This window comes from Heptranchias perlo, chromosome 29 (assembly GCF_035084215.1).
Source record: "Heptranchias perlo isolate sHepPer1 chromosome 29, sHepPer1.hap1, whole genome shotgun sequence".
NCBI classification, from domain to species: Eukaryota; Metazoa; Chordata; class Chondrichthyes; order Hexanchiformes; family Hexanchidae; genus Heptranchias; species Heptranchias perlo.
The window spans coordinates 33,415,154-33,429,460 of record NC_090353.1 but is presented as its reverse complement, the minus strand read 5'-3'; the positions used below and the strand labels follow the sequence as shown (position 1 = coordinate 33,429,460).

Genomic DNA, 14,307 nt, shown 5'->3' with positions numbered 1-14,307 from the left:
CTGCAGGAGAATAAATAAAGAATTTATCTTTACAAAAACATACCTTACTGCAAGGTGACTAAATGTTCTAGTTCCATTCATATTAAAGCTCACTTAAGACAATACTGACCACAGTTACTGGCTTCATAGCTATCCTGTGATGGAATCTGCCTGTTAGTAGTGCAGAGTCTGGTCACTTAAAGGAAGTGGGAACAGATTACTCACCCTGGCATCATAAGATTTTTATGTGACAATTTTTTTCTCTTGGATGCAATTGAATTGATATTAATTGCAACAGAATGATAAGGCTTCAATGATTTAACCAATCTTCCCTCGTACAATCTACTGTATCAAAATGTGAAGTTAAAACTGCTATGCATCGACACTGTGTTATGTAAGTTGGGTGTGGAGTTGCCGAACTGATGGTGTTTGGCAATCTTAAGTTGGCATAAGGCCCACCTCAAGGAGATAGCCTTGATAGTGCTTTGGCTCCACAGCAGATAATTGCAATGTTATTGCAACAGGTGAAAAGTACAGTCACTTTTTAAAATTTAATTTTTAATGTCAGTGGATAGTTCCATTGGTTGTTACTTGAAATTAAAACTTAACCAGCATTTGGATTGTGGTGAGCCCCTCTTTCCCCGATGAGAGAGCAATGCAGTGCCAGCAACAGATGTTGGCTCTGCATCCTCTGTATCGCTATAAGTAGGGATCACTCTCAAACCAGGAACCTGTGGTATAACTGTGCCCTTAAACAAGACTGGTCTACACTGTAATCGTGTTTAGTTATCAAAGGAGTCAATCCTTTAAACTTATACAGAGCGATCAAAAGGCATTTTTGTGGCATTTGGCTCACACCCAATTCATTCGGCCCAGACAAAACAGTATATTGATGCTGGCACTCCAGCAGCCTCAGTCTTCCCTTTTATATCATCTAGTCCCAGTTGGGAAGGCCTATGGGAAAATGCCTTCCAGCCCTGTGACCTTGGTTCTCCGGTCCCAGATGCCACCCAAGGTACAGAGTTTACCTTCTTTACATTAAGTATAGTATACCACTGGCACTAAAGATAACACTCATCTGCTACCAGAAGCAAACTATCAATGTAAAATAGGATTACAAAGTTTACAGCAAGTTGAATTGGTCATTGACCTGTAAACCGTTTAAGTGCACTTGATTATTTTGGGTGGGGAAGGAGAGGAAGTTCCCCAAAAAACTATGCAAATCTTTTTTGGAGATACATCATGCAAAATATTTCAGTAGGCTTACTTGAAATTCACAGTACATTGGATTTGCATCTTGAACTGGTGCAGATACTGATACTCCCATGTCCCAGAGTGAGATCTCTGCGTGAGATCTCTGCCTAACAGCTAAAGAGTTCCTCTTAAACACCTACATACTAATCAGGTCATTAACCCTTTGATGATAGAGTCTTAATCATTTTGTCAAAATGTCTCAAAAGGCTTCACACAATAATTAACTTTCAGAGTGCAGTTCCTGCTGTGCAGTTACAATGCAGGGTGCAAATGCAGACCTGAATCCAAATACCAACTTTCTGTATTTGGTCTGGTGCTGGTCTACAGAAATAAGATTTAACAACATAAATTCCAGGAGCCATATTATTGATACTCTGCCCACAGATTCTGACTTAAAAAGAGGCCAGTATAAAAGGCTCTTAAATATTATGTTTGCAGCAGGAATTCTATGCAATGGAAGTGGTTTCCCAATTGGAATTCTGTTATTGGACCAGGAATCTGCATTTTGTGGAATTGATTGTAGTTAGGATTTATTTAACAGTGTTATTTCACTGACACTGATCACTGTGTCTGCTACTGAGAGACAGCTCATCAGAGAAATGACAGGATTACAGCTTGTTAGATGTTTGTCTGAGTAGGTCCGTTTATTACCTCATTATTCACTAACTACCACAGTCTAGCCAGTGTACATGAGCACTTAAAAAGTCCACCCTCATCTGATAAGCTATCTTACATGTATCTTGTTAGGTAGGTCAACAAAAGTATGGAGAAAGGGCATGATCTTGTCTGATGCACGACTTTAGGCAAAAAGGTCTGGTAAGAAGGATTTTTTTTTCGTACAAAGGGTTATTATATTTTGGAATGGCTTACCACATTTACAAAATTAAACACTTGAAGAAGAAAAGATATTGAAGAGTAAAGACAAAGAACAGGAATTAGAGTAATGACTTCAACGTTGAGCAAGTCCCAGCACAGACACGACAGGCCGAATGGCCTCCTTCTAAGTTGAAACGTCTTTGGTTATCAAGATGAAATCTTAAGCCCTGCTGATGGATAAATTATGGTGTAGTGCTAAGCTGTACAGACCAGAAGTTACCATCTCCAATTGCCAATCCAAGCCAGGGTCGCAATTGGGTTCCTAATGTTGATTTCTGTACTCCCGGGCTACAGAGAGGAAGAAATCAGCCAAGGTTCATATCCCTGTTAGCTACCCAGTGCCCCTTGCTGAAAAGTGTGCACGTCTAGATGATATGTGAAAGGAGGATTGAGATCGGATGTGATAAAAAAAAAGAAAAGAAGGACTTGCATTTATATAGCGCCTTTCACAACCTCAGGACGTCCCAAAGTGCTTTACAGTCAATTAAGTACTTTCTAAAGTGTAGTCATTGTTGCAATGTAGGAAACACGGCAGCCAATTTGCACACAGCAAGCTCCCACAACAGCAATGTGATAATGACCAAGTAATCTGTTCTAGTGATGTTGGTTGAGGGATAAATATTGGCCAGGACACCGAGGAGAACTCCCCTGCTCTTCTTCAAAATAATGCCGTGGGATCTTTTACGTCCGTGCCCTTCAGAGTCAAAGGGCCTGCCAAACTCACTGCCTAGGCTCACACATGTAGAGAGGTCAGCTGGGTGGAGAACTAGAAGGGCTGGCGATGCCTGTGAATCCATACCCCAGCATGAGTCATGACTCCAGGAGAGGGCAGGAAAAAAAAATCAGAAAGAAGCTTTAAAATAGAGCCTAAAATCTTCTAAATTCCTCGCAGTAATAGTAAAAGAGGAACATCTACTTTCACACAGAGGAGAAATTGTAAAAAGAGAGATCTTTTGAAATGTAATGAGTCATATATCAGGAGGCTATTTGAGAAATGTGTGTTTCAGTAATTCTACGGAAAATATTAAATGAAATGAAAACTGAAACCTGCTCAATTAATTCACAGCTTGGAGCTTCCTACTATCTGAGTAAGCCTGACTGTTAAAGGAGCAATTTTCGTAGAAAGCAGCCATTGATACAACTTAGCACTCGGAGGAGAGCAATTAGTGATTGCTGCAAGAATCAGAGATTTTCTGGAATGACCTGCAGCCTCAGCTGTTACATTTATTTGTTTTATATATAAAGCATGCAGCAGAAGCGCAGTACTCTTATTTCTCAGATTACAAAGTATTTGCACTCTGGAATGCCAGTTATTTCATGCCCTGCCCAAGTAAATCAGGGCTCCCAATCCTATAGTGAGTGTCAAATAGAATTGCACGCAGAGGAGAGTCAACCAATTTCTTTTTCTCTTTTTTTGCCAGTTTTCTGTCCTCCTTTCCCCTCCTGAGGGTGACGACTCCTTTGCAGATGTTTCCACAAGTGCTGGTGGCCTCCATTATCTCACCAAGTGGTCACGAGTGGTCCTGGATGGTGAATGTTGGTGGGCTATTCGACTGCAGCGGCATCGCTGTCAAGCTCGATCCCGTCCTTACCTGACGTTCTTCCAGCATGGTGTTGCTGAATAGCGATTAGGAGCGGGACCTCTAGCCAATCTCCTTACACCCCCACCCCAATCATGAGGTGCTGAGGCACAATTGTAGTGTCCCTAACACCACCCCTCTGAGACTAGCTAACTCAATACAGATTGAGAATCAAATCTGGGACCTCTTGGTCTGTACGGCTCTGCTATTCACTGGGTAAGCATGCTGAGTCATTGAGGAAGCCCCCGTCAGAAATTCTCCTCATAAAAGTCCCCACTGCACCCCGCCCTTTAAAAAAAATTTGGTTGAACTTTATATTTAGCATCGAAATAATTGCAAATATTAAAGTTTTTATTAACTTGCAAGGTATTATAAGCAGACACATGGGGTGAGTCAGTGATATTTTTCTCAAATATATACATGTAAAGAGTTTTGAAAGCAGCTGCACATGTAGGAACTTTGTCAAAGTAACTTTCTATTTCTTCAGTTTGTGCCAGAATTTTGAGAGTTGTGACCTACTCCTGGGGAAAACATAAGTAGAACAGGATGTGAGACAAATTTCACAGTAACATACACAACGAGAAAGAGCCTGAGTATATGTGCATTCACTGGTGCTTTAAGGGGCTACCCAACCCCACCCTGTTGCTAGCATGTGGCAGTTTTATTTTTTCCTCTTCAATGTGTCAGTGTTTCTTTCCAATTTCCTCTCGCTTTACCCTCATGGACGTACTCAACGAGTCCAACAGCATACGCTTAATTTGCTGATGCCATTAGCACAATCAGCAGATTGCCAATTCTGAAACGGATGGGAAAAAGCCACTAAAATAAAGTGCATGTGAGCAGTTGTGACTGTGTGTAGCGACGTTCCTCTGTGTGTGTGTGTGGTTGCGGGGCCACTGACCGATGCACAGGGATGTCATGATGCATGGATGTACTTGTGCACACACGCCTCTCTGAGTTGGCTGTTTCAGAGTTGTCAATTCACAAATATCTGATTGGGATTCTGGTGCTGATTGCTGTTCAGTGACTTCTGCTAGAAAAGTGAGTGTGTGTGTAAGACAGGTGAGTGTGGAATTCAGTTGTAATACCCCCCACCCCACCCAGACTACTGATATTCAATGTCCACTCGGGTGAGGTATGGAATTACATATTACATAGAAATTGCAACATAGAAACAGGCCGTTTGGCCAAACCAGTCTGTGTTTATCCTCCTCATGAGCAGTAGTCCTAATCCCATTTGCCTGCTCTGTTCCCATATTCCTTTATTCCCCTTTCCTTCAACTGCCTATCTAATCTATTCTTAAATGTTGACATGGTCCAGTTTTCTGTTTGCTTAGCAATCTCTTACATTGCCAGTGAGCTGGCCCAAATCCACTGTGGACAGATACACATTTTCAGTATCTAATTGCTTCAATGCAACCTGCCTATTATTTATGTTACTTTCTTTAAGCGGTACATTTGTAACAAGAAATGTCTTCAATCAATCTTTGCGCACTACAGTATTTCATACTCCTTTAAATGCCCTATGTAACAAATAGAGTTGCATGGGGAGAGCAATCTCCCCCCAGTATTAATACTATAGATGCACTGCACTCCCTATTTGAGATGACTTTCTTTGCCACACTTGGGGTAGATTAATTGCTGCTTAGCAGCTGCTGGGCATGCAGCTCATGATTATCATAGTTACATTATGTTTGGCCCATCCAGTGGATGTATCAGCCCCCCAGTTTTTTGGTATGGGTTAAGTCCCACTCTTCAAGTCCTTGGAATTGCCCCTGATATACCTCAAACTCTTTAAACTTGGTTTGGCTTCTGGCGTCAGGAGTTATGGGGAGGGGCTCCTGCTTGCTCTCAGATTTTCAATCTCTGCCTTTCACCTGTGTGATGGAGGGTGTGGAGGTGATACTTGCTGTGCAGCCTTTATCTTTATTTGGGCTTTGGGTCAGGTTCATTCATCACTGCCGAGCTTCATGGATTATCCCTTGCTTCATAAGATACTGGGGACTGGGGAAGGAGCCTGGGAGTTGAAGGAGGGCCTCTGGCTCGCCTCTTTCTCTGTTTATGCCACATTGTTAATATTGCACTTGTGGCTGTGCTGTGCACAACAGAATCAGTCACTTTAAGGGAGCTGGAGAGCAATTTCTATGATTGTAAGGAGTCTTACAACACCAGGTTTTAGTCCAACGGTTTTATTTGAAATCACAAGCTTTCGGAGCTTTCCTCCTTCGTCAGGTGAGTGCAGGGTTCCATAAAGGCACAGCATATATAGTCAGAGAACAATGCCTGGTGATTACAGATAATCTTTCCAACTGCCCGTTATCACACCTCGGCAGAGAGGTAATCACAGCAATCAAAGGAGTGGGTGGTGTTCAGACAGGGGAACATTACATCCAAGACTACTGAATACACAGATCACAACGACAGAGAGAGAGAGAGAGACACCCGAAAGGCAGAGAGAGAGAGAGAATGACCCGTTGTATTAAAAACAGATAACTTTTTTTTTCACTGGTGGGGTTACATGTAGCGTGACATGAACCCAAGATCCCAGTTGAGGCTGTCCTCATGGGTGCGGAACTTGGCTATCAATTTCTGCTCGACGATTTTGCGTTGTCGTGTGTCTCGAAGGCCGCCTTGGACGTATTCAGTAGTCTTGGATGTAATGTTCCCCTGTCTGAACATCATCCACTCCTTTGATTGCTGTGATTATCTCTCTGCCGAGGTGTGATAACGGGCAGTTGGAAAGATTATCTGTAATCACCAGGCATTGTTCTCTGACTATATATGCTGTGCCTTTATGGAACCCTGCACTCACCTGACGAAGGAGGAAAGCTCCGAAAGCTTGTGATTTCAAATAAAACTGTTGGACTATAACCTGGTGTTGTAAGACTCCTTACATTTGTCCACCCCAGTCCATCACCGGCATCTTCACATCATAACTTCTATGATGTTTCCTAACTCAAGCCCCACCCTGGTGTTGTCAATCGAAGAAATGTTTCTAAATGTACAGATATAGTGGGAGTGGGGTTCAGTGCCATTGACTGAAGATGAAGGAGGGAGTAGGACAATATCCCATGACTGACGCATAGCAGAGCATGGGCTGCAAAGCACAAAATGAAGAATAAAAGTAGATGGCACCCTTCCTTTTTTGAAATATAAGGTAGTAAGAGGATACAATTTGTATTCAATTTAATGTCCTGGCCATTCCAATGACCCAGAGCTAAGCCTCCACCTCTAAGCCATACAAACCAGGAAGCTCCTGGGGTTTGATCTCTGGTCTATTTAGATGATCTTGCCCTGAATATCGGTCGGGGTTCTATAACTACCAGCCTGCTGGGTTTAAGGTGGTAAAATCCACAGGGTTTCATCTCCTGACTCCATAATGAAAGTGCCGGGTGGGACCAGTTATGGCTGTAATCCTTGCACAGTTTCCCACGCTCACTGTCCAGGTTCACACACGAATAGTGGCCACTCGAGTGAGTTGCTGGAGGCTGCCCAGTGCCCATGGAACCAGGCTCCAGTGAGGGAGGCAATGACTTCAGGAGCGGAGGAAAGAGGAAAGACAAATTGGAGGGAAAAGTAGGGAAAAATTCAATGCTTGGTTCATGTTCGCAAATGAAACGAAGGAATAAAAGGTTATTTTGATCAACTGAGAAGGATGCCGATTATACTGAAAGAGTTGGTGGATAATATAATGCTAAAAACTGGTAGATGGATTCGCTGGGCATCATTCATTGATTTCATAGGCACAGACTAGTAGCTGACTCTTTGATCAATATGATTACACAGAATTACATAGAATTTACAACACGAGCAGGCCATTTGGCCCTCCTGGTCTATGCTGGTGTTTATGCTACACAGGAGCCTCCTCCCACCCCTCTTCATCTAACCCTATCACCATATCCTTCTATTCCTTTCTCCCTCATGTGTTTATCTAGCTTCCCCTTAAATGCATCTATGCTATTCGCCTCAACCACTCCATGTGGTAGCGTGTTCCACATTCTAACCACTCTCTGGGTAAAGAAGTTTCTTCTGAATTCCCTATTGGATTTATTGGTGACTATCTTATACTTATGGCCCCTAGTTTTGGTTTCCCCCACAAGTAGAAACATCTTCTCTAGGTCTATCCTATCAAACTCCTTCATAATTTTAAAGACCTCTATTAGGTTAGGGCTGTGACTGGGTTTACTTTGTGTGAAGCCATGTTTTCACATTAAAAAATCATGGATTTGAATATCAGAAGAATGATCACTTTCAACATGGTTATTAACTCCTTGTTTCCTGATGATATCATTAATACATTACGTCCATTTACTAAACTCCTGCCAGTGTAATGCAACAACATTTACTTGGGATGTGCTTTCCCTTCTCCGAAGGACTCTGAATCCAATCTGTGCTTGTCAGTGAAGATTAACTTTCCATGTTAAAACCTCGCTGGAGCCCATTAGGTTTAAAGCTGGCAAGTAAAACAATGCCTTATCTCTATTCTGATTTAACTGGTTTCTGTTATACAACTGGCACTTCCTCCCCTGTGAGCCTCCAGCTTACTTCCAGGAACTCAAATTTATCCCAGGTATTCCAGATAACTTATGAATAAAGGTTCGCAGTCAAATTTTATCCATGCCTTATTAAAAAAATAAATATTGCATTTATTTAGCAAGTCTTCGGGGCATAATCTAAAATGCTTCACATCCAATGAATTATTATTTGAAGTGCAGTCACCGTTGTTATATGGGTAATTTAGCTAAATTTATGCACAGCAAGCTCCCGCGTGCATCAAGTGTAATGAATGGCCAGATCATTTATTTTTGGTGATGTTAGTTGAGGGAGGAATGTTGACCAGGACACTGGGAGAATTCTCTGCTCTTCTTCATATAGCACCATGGAATCTTTTATGTCCACCTGAATACACCTGAATAGTTGAAGAACAACAGAACCTCTGACAATGCATCACTCTCTCAATACTGTGCTGGATTGTTAGCCTACAAAATGTGCTCGAGTCCCAAGGTGGGACTTGCTTTGACTCACAACATTTTGACTCAGAGGCAAATTGAGCCAATCTGACATGTTTTTGAGGGATTAGCACACTAGATTGATTCCTGGAATGAGAGGGTTGTCCTTTGAGGAGAGATTGAGTAGAATGGGTCGCTATTCTCTGGAGTTTAGAAGAATGAGAGGTGATCTCATTGAAACATATAAGATTCTGAGAGGGCTTGACAGGGTAGATGCTGAGAGGCTGTTTCCCCTGGCTGGAGAGTCTAGAACTAGGGGGCATAGTCTCAGGATAAGGAATCGGCTATTTAGGACTGAGATGAGGAGGAATTTCTTCACTCAGGGGGTTGAGAGTCTTTGGAATTCTCTACCCCAGAGGGCTGTAGATGCTCAGTCGTTGAGTATATTCAAGACTGAGATCAGTAGATTTTTGGACTCTAAGGGAATCAAGGAATATGGGGATAGGGCGGGAAAGTGGAGTTGAGGTTGAAGATCAGCCCTGATCTTACTGAATGGCAGAGCAGGCTCGAGGGGCCGTATGGCCTACTCCTGCTCCTATTTCTTATGTTCTTACGTAACTTGAAAAGCTATCGTTCCGATATTTTTATTTGCTTTTGTACCTGGCAGTCTGGTTTTTAAGTGGATTGTAGAAAGAATTCTAAAGTTAAACTAGTCACCAAAGGGCCATTTTCATCCACGTCCTTCTGCAGAATCGTGGCAATGTCTGCAGAATCATGACATCATCTGCAGAATCATGACATCATCTGCAGAATCATGGCATTGTCTGCAGAATTATGGCAATGTCTGCAGAATTATGGCAATGTCTGCAGAATCATGGCATTGTCTGCAGAATCATGGCATTGTCTGCAGAATTATGGCATTGTCTGCAGAATCGTGGCAATATCTGCAGAATCATGGCACCATTGCCGAATCGTGGTGTCTGCAGCATTTGGAAATCTGCAATCCCAGCCCCTCCTCTCCTCTCCTCTCCCGATGTCCTGACAAACTCTTCTAACTCTCTATGCAGCTGCAAATTCGAAATTCAGAAGTATTTTACATCAAAAAGAACACTGGGGTGAGCTACCAATTGGTTACTGATGTTTGTGGAACTAGACCTCCGCATGAGTCTGGAGAAGAAGGAGAATGGGAAAATCAGAGAAAAAAAATTAGTGGAAAAAAAATGAATTAACTGAACTAACATTGACAAAGCTTGCTAGGGGCCTATTTCACATATCTATTACACTGTGGGAAAAAAGGCTTTTTAATCTCTATTTTGCTTCAGGCTTGTCAATTTTGTACTTATATCCCCTTGTCCTGTGACCTCCAAGTTGACTAACCAGCTCACATCTATTACCTGTAGCTTTCAACATTTAAAAGCCCTTCTTCAACTACTTAAAGACCTGATTATAGATACATTATGACTGATTATTTCACATTACAGGCCCCACGGTGATGTAGCAATATTAGTGCTGGTTTGAAGACAGTGATGGTTCTAATGTTACTTTAAAATGAGCTTTAGTTTCAAAGCAGTACTGTCCCTACTGGCTCAGCAGTTCAATGCACTGCCTGGTGTGGTGGTACTAAGCCTTACCTTCCTGTCACTGTAATCTCCTCCAGCCCTACAACCCACCCCCACCCCCCCAACACCGAGAACTCTGCGTTTCTCCAATCCTGGCCTCTTGTGCTTCCCCGATTTTCATCGACCCACCATTGGCGGCCGTGCCTTCAGCTGTCCACGCCTGGAATTCCCACCCTAAACCTCTCCGCCTCTCTCTCCTTCTTTAAGACGCTCCTTTGACCAAGCTTTTGGCGCCTGTCCTAATATCTCCTCATAAGGTTCGGTGTCATATGTTGTCTGATTACACTCCTGCTTTGGGACATTTTACTATGTTAAAGGTGCTATACAAATGCAAGTAGTAGTAGTAGTAGTAGTAGTAGTAGTAGTAGTTGTTGTTGTTGTTGTTGTAGTAGACCAGGAAAGAAAGGAAGAACTTTCACCTTATGACGTTTTCAGTACATTCCAAAACACTTCACAATCAAAGGGTTATCCTGAAAGTGCGGTCACTGTTGTAGTACAGATAATCCACCAGCCATTTTGCGCACAAGGAGGTCTCACAAACAGCAAATGAATGACTAGATAATCTATTTTTATTGGAAACAGTTGAGGAAGGAATGGTGGCCCAGGCAATTCCCTGCTCTTCTTTGAATAGTTATACCACCTAAGTAGTCAGACAGAGCACCTCCAAATATGCAGCACTCTTTCAGTGTTACACTGAAGTGTCAGCTTAGATTATGTGCCCAAGTCCATGTTAAGGTTTGAACCCACAACCTGCCAACTGTGCCAAGCTGACATCAGAGGGGCTCAATTTCCATCCCTGTTGAGCAGATTTCAGTCAGAGCCACGTTAGGGGTGCTACAATCGGCCACGGCACCCGTGGGCTAGAGAGGGGGAAATTGGCCAGGATTCCTGCTCCAGATTCAGTGATCCACGTTAGAAAGTGTATACGTGTCGATGTTGGGTTAGGACAGGATCGGGCGCAGCTGTGATGTTCCCTGCGGTCGATTAGCCTGCTGATATGCACTGCCAAGGCTTGCGCATAAAGAATGGTTGCTTGGGTGAGCTACTATAGGGCCTGCATGCAGGACTGCGGTGGAAAAAAAAACTAGGTAGGTGAAGCTAGTTCCTAATTATGCTGCATCATCCAGTTGTTATCATGAATTACGTAATTTTTAGCCTCGTGTTTCAAAACGTCCCAAATATTCTGTGGGGTTTTTTGTGATGCTTTACTGGGTGAGGTTTATAGAAACTGAGCAAATATTGCATTGCAAGCTGTTGTAAATTTGCATAATTTATCCCTTACACGTTGTTTATAACCTACTCCGTGAGCTGGTTATCATCAGGAACAGGGTCCAGGCACTTGAATTAAATATATGTTTACCCAAAGTGTTCCCTCCCTCCTGTTTAGAATGCCCACAATCCTATCCACGGGGCATCAAATTAAGCTCACTCCACCTTGCTTAAGAACATAGGAACAGCAGCAGGCCATTCAGCCACTCGAACCTGTTCTGCCATTCACTGGTTCAACCATTCATTATGGTTGATCTGTATCTTAACTCCATTTACCCACCTTTGTTCCATATTGCTTGAAACCCTAACCTAATAAAAATCTGTCGATCTCATTCTTGAAAGCTCCAATGGGCCCAGCATCCATAGCCATCTGGGGGAGCAAGCTCCAGATTTCCATTACCCTTTGTGTGAAAAAGTATTTCCTCTTGATCTGGATTCCCGCACCAGAGGAAATAGTTTCTCTTTATCTACCCTATCAAAACCCTTAATCATTTCAAATACCTTGATTAGATCATCCTTCAACCTTCAAAACTCAAGGGATTACAAGCCATGTTTATGTAATCTGGCCTCATAATTTAGTCCTTTGGATCGTTCTGGTGAATCAGCGCTGTACCCCTTCCAAGGCCAATATATCTTTCCTGAGATTCGGTGCCCAGGACTGAATGCAGTTCTCCAGAGGGAATCTGACCAAGACTCTGTACAACTGAGTACAAAGTAAACACATTGTTTGTTAACATTCAAATAACGTGACATACAGAAAACAAGAACAAATAACTGTTGCGACAGAAGTGACAATGATCAGTCACACCTGCAAGCATGAAACTCCAGTAAAGCTAACCCTTGGAGACTTCCATGGATAGCTGTTGGAAAACGTATGGTCATGGCTCAGCTGTTCATTGCACCCCCTGATATGGAACTGAACAATAGAAGAAGAACTTGCATTTATATAGCACCTTTCACGTCCTCAGGATGTCCCAAAGTGCTTTATAGCCAATTAAGTACTTTTGAGGTGTAGTCACTGTTGCAATGTAGCAAACGTGGCAGCCAATTTGCACACAGCAAGATCCCACAAACAGCAATGTGATATTGACCAGATAATCTGTTTTAGTGATCTTGGTTGAGGGATAAATATTGGCCCAGGACACCGGGGAGAACTCCCCTGCTCTTCTTCGAAATAGTGCCTTGGGATCTTTTACATCCATCTGAGAGGGCAGATGGGGCCTCAGTTTAACATCTCATCTGAAAGACGGCACCTCTGACAGTGCAGCACTCCCCCAGTACTGCACTGGAGTGTCAGCCTAGATTAGGTGCTCAAGTCTCTGGAGTGGGGCTTGAACCCACAATCTTCTGACTCCGAGGTGAGAGTTGCTACCACTGAGCCATTGCTGGCACTGTAGGGAATGAACTTCATAGGTTCAAACCCCTGTTGGTCCTGTGTTAGTTGATCACAGCTGTAGGGGTGTTGCAACTGGGCCACGGCTCTGCTGGGGTAGGGAGGTAAAAATCAGCCAGGTTTCTTGCTCCTGATTGCAGTCAGTGAATCCTGCTGGTAAGTAAATGTTTGGCAAGGACAGGATGAGACTCAGTGATCTAGAGGCACTTTTATATTTGGTGCTTCTGTCATCCACGTGGTGGGAGAATGACGCCTGCAGCCATTCTCTGACTTTTACATTCAGGGGACTGAAGACCCATAAGCACACTGGGCTCCGCTTTTATCTGGAGCCTCTGCAGAACAGAAAATGCCCAGGACCACCTCCCCACATTCACATTGCTAAACCCGGCTCCCTTTCCCAATTGCAGAATCGTAGGCCCATATTTTCGTGAGTTTACGATGCTGTCAGGACGAGAGGGCCAGGTTCGCTTACGCTATAGAGTGCAGAGGGGAGACCTAGGGGGAGATTTTAACCGCCAGCCGATTTCAGGCGGTAACTCGGTTAGTTTCCCGCCCGGCTGCCTGCCCGCAGCAGTCTGTCACGCAGATTTTAACCTCTAGGTCTCAATAACACGCCACGGGAAGTAGCTGCTGGCTTTTGGCACTCGGGTCCATGTGGGGAAGGGAGTTCCGAAGGGTGTCATGGTAGGGATTCTGGGCAGGGGAGACCTAACCTTCCCTTGTGGGGTCTGGGGCAGGGTTTGGCGGGGGTGGGGGGGGAACTCCTTTTCTTCCCGGCAGCACAAAGGACAGTAAAAATCTTCCCTGCCTGGGTTTCCTCAGCTTCCCGATCCTCTTCACACCAGCCATCACCTGGTGGGAGAGACAACCACTGCAGCTTCCCAACTCAGGCCAAAGTTAAAATTGCTGTCGCGGCCTAGTGATGTCATTGGACACCGATTAGTATAAATGAATTAGGACCCTGCTGGCTTTGGGCGGGCAGCTTAGCTGCTTGACCAGAAGTGTCTGTTAAAATAGGAAATGGCGGGAGTCGGGCGGCTTTCTGGCAGGTAAGTAACCCGGGACATTTTAACTGCCCAGTTTCCGTCAGGTGGGTAGGGTTAAAACTCCCACCACCCCCGCCCTGGCCTTTCTCTGGTGGCTGCATTCATATAATGTAAGAAGACCTTCAGATCACACATGAAGAATAGGTATTTCTGTGAAATAGGGAGAGCTGCCATGTCTTAGGGACCATCCCTGATGAGTCAGTGCTTTCAGGCAGAGGAGAGAATCGCAGAGGGTGGAGAGGTAATTGGACACTTACGACACTTTTATTTGGCACCAAGGAATCGAATAGCAACTCAATTGGTTCTGAGTGTGCTGCAACCAGACAGTTGCACTTCCACTGC

At 43.7% G+C, this 14,307-nt stretch overlaps 1 protein-coding gene across 1 annotated transcript in view; it reads right to left on the bottom strand.

The window, feature by feature from the left end:
• Positions 1 to 4,171: 4,171 nt before the first annotated feature.
• Positions 4,172 to 14,307, bottom strand: part of LOC137299590 (guanine nucleotide-binding protein G(I)/G(S)/G(O) subunit gamma-7) — a 250,750-nt gene continuing 240,614 nt past the window's right edge. The window contains exon 7 of the transcript XR_010957955.1: positions 4,172 to 4,210. The gene's annotated coding sequence lies outside the window, so the exon portion shown is untranslated. The remainder of the gene's footprint in view (positions 4,211 to 14,307) is intronic.